Raw genomic sequence first — 7,564 nt, 5'->3', positions numbered from 1 at the left:
TAGCCATGTATTTTTTCTTCTTCTTCTAATCGATGATAAACTTCGCATGTCATGTGCATAATTATTTTGAATTATTATATCACTTTTAGGATGTACAAATTAGAACAAGCAGGAAATTGTTTAGTGTGATTTCTTCGTATCTCAGTAATACACTCGCTTCAAATGAATAAATGGCTTGTATGATAATTGTAAAAATAGAAAGTGGGGTTGAAAGAAGTTTTCATTTGCTTTTGTCATCAATTAATATTTTCCTGTTGAACATGTATATTCATATTTTTAATTAATTTAGCCTTTACAATATAAGTTATCTGCTCAACGTTTTACACAACTTCCGTTGTATATGTGTTACATATAATACGTATATTTGTTTGTATCTAGTCAGATTGTTATATTTATTTTAAAGTAACTGAATATCTATTTTTGGCATGGGGACTTTTTGGAAGTCAACGCTTGTGGAAGTATCACCATTCGTCTCAGCTACCGTGAAAACTATAGATTTGACACTAATATCGGTTATTTTGGATTAGTTTTACATGTTTCGGTACAGGTGAATCCTACCCGCATACAATGGTAGCTGAATTTGAAAGTAATCGCTGCTTGAAGTATCATCATTGATCCCAGCGATCGCGGATAAAGAATAGAAGAATTAATTAAAAATTATTACATAAACCCTGCGTTTTGGACCAAGCTGACTCTTAGTAAATTGAAATATGCTATTTCACAGAGGACGTCATATTTCTGGGTTTAGGTATGCTTTAACTTTAGGAAGGAATATTTATTTAAATATATCCTTTCCTGGGCAAACGTCGATTTGTACTGCTTAAAAACTGATATCCGCGTATAGTAGATTACTTACATAAGCGTATTTACAACGACCAAACTCAAACAAGCCCTCAGTTCATATAAATCTATATAACAACTAAGGCTACTAAAACCTCCATAAAACACTTCTTACTGCATTAATAATTCCATTAATATTTCAAGTATTTGGGAACAAGATCCTGAGACAAATATTCGGACCCAAAAGGAACGGGAATGCGCAATGGCGAAAACTTCATAATGATCAACTACGTAATTTATACGGTTTACCAAATATTGTTCGAAGTCATCAAGTCTAGGAGGCTTAGGTGGGAAGAATGAAAGACAGTAGAAACGCTTTCAAACTCGTAAATGGAATGCCAATCATAAAACGACCAACAGGAAGAACTAGGGGCAGGTGGGAGAACAATATTAAGATGGATCTTGCATAAATAGGAACACAAAGTAGAAACTGGATCCAGTGGTTAAAGACAGAAGTTAGTGGAGAGCTTTTGTGAACACGGCATTAAACCTCCGATTTCCATAGGCCATAGAGTTAGTTAGTTCTTGTCAGTAACGTTATATATTCATACAATTCAGGTAATTTCCCAGTATGGTTCAATTTTACACAATCTTAAATATAAATAAAACTCCATGAGCTGACAAATTATTGAGCACTTCCTGTAAAGCTACAATGATTAAATTTGGCATGATTATAGCTTTCCGAAACTAACCTACAGAAAAATTGTCAAAAGTGAATATTTTTAATTTTTTAGGAGTCTAAAGGGGGATGAAGAAATTCCCATGCTATTTAAAAGAACGTTTTCTTGGAATACAAAATCCTATTTTTTAGATAGTTGAAGTAGGAAAACAGACAATAGAATTGTCGGTTCAAGAGGTGCGAGATCATAGGCCGAGCATAGACAGTGCGTGGGGCGAAGCCCTCGGATTGGAAAAGTCAGGAAATATGAAGAGCAAGTTTACGAAATTTGCTGTTGATGCAAAGGCCGATAGATAAGAAATGCGAGGCCGTAGGCCGAGCAAAGTCGGAGGTCTGGGGGGCGGAGCCCACAACTAGCCAAAGGCTAGTTATATGTATGTGAAACTACATGAGCTGACATAAATTATTGAGCAGTTGCTGTCGGGCTACGATGATTAAATTTGGTATGATTGTAGCTTTCCGAAACTAACCAACAGGAAAATTGCCAAAAGTGAATATTTTTAATTTTTAGGGGGTCTAAACAGGGGATGAAGAATTTCCCCATGCTATTTAAATGGGCTTTTTTTCCTATAAGCTCATGTTTTAGGTATTTAAAATTAGAATAAAAACTTGAATTTCGATATGCTTGTACGTTTTCGTTAGCATTACCTAAGTGAATAATCAGAAATAAAATTTCAATCCGTAGAGTGGTTTTATGGGTAACTTAATAATCTTTCCCATTTATTTATATGGGACGTCTTCTACACCCCAAAATGTTTAGGTACTTCAGGCAGGATTAGAATGATTAAATTTGGCATGACTGTAGCCTTCCAGGACAAACCACAGGAAAATTGTCAAAAGGAAGTATTTTTAATTTTTTAGGGTTCTAAAGGGGATGAAGACATTCCCATGTTATTTAAATGGGCGTTTTCTTGGGATAAAAACTCTTATCTTTTGGATAGTTGAAATAGGAAAAGAAACGATAGAATTGTTGGTTCAAGAGGTGTGAGGCCATAGGCCGAGCAAAGACAGTGTGTGGGAGCAAAGCCTAGGGATGGGCAAATTCAGGAAATATGAAGAGCGAGCTCAGGAAATTCACTGTTTATGCAAAGGCCGATAGATAAGAAATGCGATGCGAGGCCGAAAGCAGATCAAAGTCGGGGGTCTGGGGGTAGCCAAAGGGTAGCTTTATTATAAAATCAAACATTATTTCAATAGGCTGTATCGTTCAGACCACGCAATATTACCATACAATAGATTATTAGTTATTGAGAAACTTATCCGAACGTGGTGTTCGGTGCTCATGAAGCTCACCTTGCAGTACTGTGTCACCGAAAAGGAATTTAACTAACAAACAGCAAATGGTACATTCATTACAGATTTCTAGCCCAAATTCAGCGCTAGTGATTTGACCGTCCTGACTGTCTGAGTATGTCAATCTCTTCATTAGTTTTTATGGACGTGTGCAGAGTTTATGACTCCAAACGCATGACCTTAGTTCATACCTGACATGAGTTTCCCATCAGACATCAATGCCAAGATTTCATTATTGAACCTAATGCTAATATCATTCAATACTTTCCGAAACAAATTGTTATTTTGGACACACTAGAATTCACTTTAATGTGTTTGACGAAGAATGATGATTGTTAATGATGATTAATGTGTTTGACGATTGATGTTTAAAGCTTCACTAGGATTCAATAAAAATTATGAACTTTCATTGCTGTCACATAGTTGTTAAGTCGTGTTTGGCATATCAATGTTCCTTCATAATCTATATATTAAAATGCTAGATTATATGTTTGTGGTCAAGAATAGTTTATATGTTTGTAGCCAATTCTGTTGACAATGATATCTCGAAAACTACAAGCTCTAGAAAGATGCCGTTTTCATTAATCGATTGCAAATTTGATATAATGAAAAGCATTTCTCCAGTCTATGATGAATCTTTATTGATTGGAGTGTTTTACCCAATGAACACTATATATCACTGACATTATAATTAATATTGTGTGTAATGTATTTGCTTATTACATACTGCATGCAAGAAGAAAGAAAACACTGATCATACATGAATTAAAACTCCAACCAGAAGTATAAGCTTAAATCTTGCAAACGGTGCGCGATATTGAAAAAGATAATCGAAAAAAATCCCTTATATGATACTCCATTGCCGATTTTTATCAAGACGTCCCTCAATTATGTCCGTAAAGAGACATGCACAGATGTTGTGGGGAATGACATGGAGATTCGTGCTCATATGTCAATGATGCGCTGTGTAGAGAGTGCAGGTTCAGCTAATAATAGTTTATTAAGATTTTACTACTTTTTTTTCAGTTTTTGGTGTAGATTTACTGCTAATGTTAAGAAAATCTGTAACATTCGGAGGAAATAAAATGATTTTAATTAAATTTGTCTTATTTTCTTTCGGGCTTAAGAATTACTGCTAGTAAGATTGAAATCAGTCTAAAATAAAGAACTTAATTACCCTATAATAATAATAATAATAATAATAATAATAATAATAATAATAATAATAAATAATAATAATAATAATAATAATAATAATAATAATAATACTTTTCTCGCTTCTACTATGCATATAACCATTAAATTAATTTCGTAATCACTGTGGAGAATTCTCACTTATTGTCAAGCATGACTTTCTATACTACTAGAATAATAGATATAAAAAGTATCTATAAATTTATTTACCAGAAGCTTACTTATCTACGGTAATATATACTCGTATCATAATCTTCATATTTTGCAAAACACATGTCAACAAAACTATTTCCGTTTCATTGGCGACTGACTGATGGGAATTATCATCAACCAGCATTTGGACGCCTAGCACTTCCTTTCTCCCACTTCTAAATTATCTAATTTTCTGCTCTGCACTTGAACTTATGAATTAACTAGCTGAAATCTATTCTATACATCTATTCTTTGTACAGTGTGAATAGATAATTGGTAAATATTTCAATCGTCTACTCTCTTAGGATATTCATTTCAATCAAATTCTAATGATAATAATCCATAAGATACTCTATTTACGATATCAATTTTGAAACAAACTAAGTTCATATTACACAAACTTTAATAGAACTAACATGATAAAGACCCATCTTCAGGTAGACACTAACCATGTTCCAAAAAGTTATCTCAAACGAGCTCAGTCTTTCCACGATCCCGGAAACTATGGATTAGATACAATTCTCGGTTTATTTGTACATTTTTTTTTATTTCTACTCTTTTTCATCTACAATGCAAATGGGGCTGGACGTGGACTTACAAAACATAGAAAGTGCTGGTGATTTTGAAAATTATGAATTAGATATTAATATATGTCGTTTTTCACTTATTTTTACATATCACTCCTTTCGATCCTCTTACTTCACAGTATTTCTTCCTAGATTGTCAATAATTGAGTACCAAGTTTTAGTTTAAATAACTCCATGTACTTCACAGTTAAGATGGAACATGCATATACAGCGTGTCTGAAAAGTCCCCTGACATAATGTAACTCCTTTGTTATCAGAGTTACAACAAAATGTAAGTGGAAAAACCGACTCCAAGTATAATGTTTTCAATCTAAAATGAAGGATTTGTTTAAATCGGATGAACCGTTTGGACTCTACACTCTTTATCCGGCTAATGTTAAATGAAAATTCAACGTTGCCATTTACCTGGACCCACAGCATAAGTGAATGAAGTTACTGTTTGAAATGGCTGCTGGAAAGTGATATATTATCGTAAACGACAGTAACTTCATTCACTTTTATTGTGGGTCCAGGTAAATTGCAATGTTGTATTTTCATTTAACATTGGGTGCATAAAGAGTGTACAGACCAAACGGCTCGTCCGATTAAAAAAAAAAATCATTCACCTTAGATTGAAAACATCATATTTGGAGACGGGGAAGTTTCTCCTGTTACTTTTTGTTATAACTCTGATGATAACAAAGTTACCCCTATATCAGGGGACTTTTGTGACACCCTATATATATATATATATATATATATATATATATATATATATATATATATATATATATATATATATACAGACATACGTCTTACTACATCTCTCTCTCTCTCTATATATATATATATATATATATATATATATAGATAGATAGATAGATAGATAGATAGATAGATAGATAGATAGATAGATAGATAACAGCAACACATTTGGTGTTGCCCCAGTAACAAAATTAAGCACTGAGTAGATTAAATAACGTAGAACAACGTTGATAGGAGGATAATATTAAGATGGATCTCGCAGAAATAGAATACAAAGTGGAAACTGCATCCAGTTGGCTAAGGACTGAAGTCAGTGGAGAGCTTTTGTGAGCGCAGCATTGAACCTCTGGGTTCCAAACACCATAGAGTTAGAACAACGTCGAAGCTTTGGCCCTGTCAATTCCAGTGACCTTAGAAATGCGACATCTGCAGCGTTGCCACTAACGCAAAACAAGAAACTGACCATAATAAGTAGCGACAAACAACGTCGGCATTGTCCCATTAAATTCCCGGTCCAGCTGCCATGCCTCTTCTTTCCCAAACTTAAGCTTAAATATTAATATCGAGATTGGCATCGAGCCCGAGAAGAAAGTACGTCGATAATGGTCGGTGATCGATTGGACAGTAAAATTGGTCATCTTAAACATTTGGTTTTTCACTTTCACCCCATGCGTACGGTGATTTAATTTAGGCTTGAACAGTATCGAAAGTATGACTATTCATCTCAACGAACCGCAAAACTATGTATTTGACACTGATATCGGACATTTTAGATTATTGTTACTTATCATCGCTTACAACGGCAGTAAGAGAACTTATGGAGGCTGGACGTAAATTTAAACGGCATCAGAAGTGTCACCGATCATCTATTCGACCCCGAAAGCTATGGATTCGAAACTAATATCGCTGGTTTTAATCATTTTTAAGTATCTTCTCCCTAGGTGTGTTGGGAGTCTTACCCCAACAGTACTCTTTCCCAGATTATAACTAATATGTGCATCAAGTTTGGTTAAAAGTGCTCCAGGTTTTCCAGAGTTATAGTGTAACACACACAGACACACGTACATTCTTCATGTAATTTTAATCTTTTTATTGCTCTTCTGTTGCCAAAGAACACTTCTCTGGATGAAGGAGCAAACAAAATTCAATTCTGATTTCCTTTCCGTCTCCTCTAGATTCTCAAGAAGCTATAGATGAAAGAAGTTTTCTTGTGAAAAAGATTAAGATTGCCACATAATTGAGGTACTCGCGTAAAATTTGCCCTCAAACTGTTGCTTTCTTGTAATATATTTTACAATTTGAGAATGCATATTCTCAATAAGAATCTATATAAGAATTATTGACACATTGAACCTCTTTTCTTCTCCGTAGAATGGCATATTAGGAAGATACAACTAATTAAGAGAACGAAGGAAAAAAAACCTTACCAAATAGAAGAATTCGAAAACATCTAGATGAAATTAAGAAAAATTTTAAACCACGGAGAAAGAAAGCAAGGAGAAAAAAATCATCGAATATCCTCTTGTTCCCTTCTAAACTGTTTCTCTTTTTCCAACTATGAATATTGATATGTATTGATAATAATAATAATTATTATTATTATTTCTCTTTTCTTTCATATATTACCGATAAGATTCTTCTCCTTATCTCCCCCCTCCCACCAAAAAAAGGAAAAACTGAATGAAGGAAGTTCCATTCATCTTCTTTCCAGAAAAAATAAAGTTTTTATCCCCTCCATCTTCTCAGTTTATTCCTCCCACCCCTTTCTCGAAGGAGGCCCCTTCCTTCCCTTTTTCTACAAAGACTGCCTAAAGAGATTTTACATTTTCCATAGGAAGAGATATCCTGTTCAAAAAAAGCAACAATTTCTTCTTTATGTTCTCACATTTCTTGAAACTCTGAATTATTCGAGTTTGAACACTGAGTAAACGAATGTAATTGGAAATAACTAAAAATAAAGACAACCCATACAACCTTTCTCCCCGCCAGCGAGACGAGAAGAATCACAAGAAAAAAATGCCTAGTTTTCTGGGGT

This window comes from Thermobia domestica, chromosome 9 (genome assembly GCF_964235325.1).
Source record: "Thermobia domestica chromosome 9, izTheDome1.hap1.1, whole genome shotgun sequence".
NCBI lineage: Eukaryota > Metazoa > Arthropoda > Insecta > Zygentoma > Lepismatidae > Thermobia > Thermobia domestica.
Note: the sequence above shows the minus strand (reverse complement) of the source record.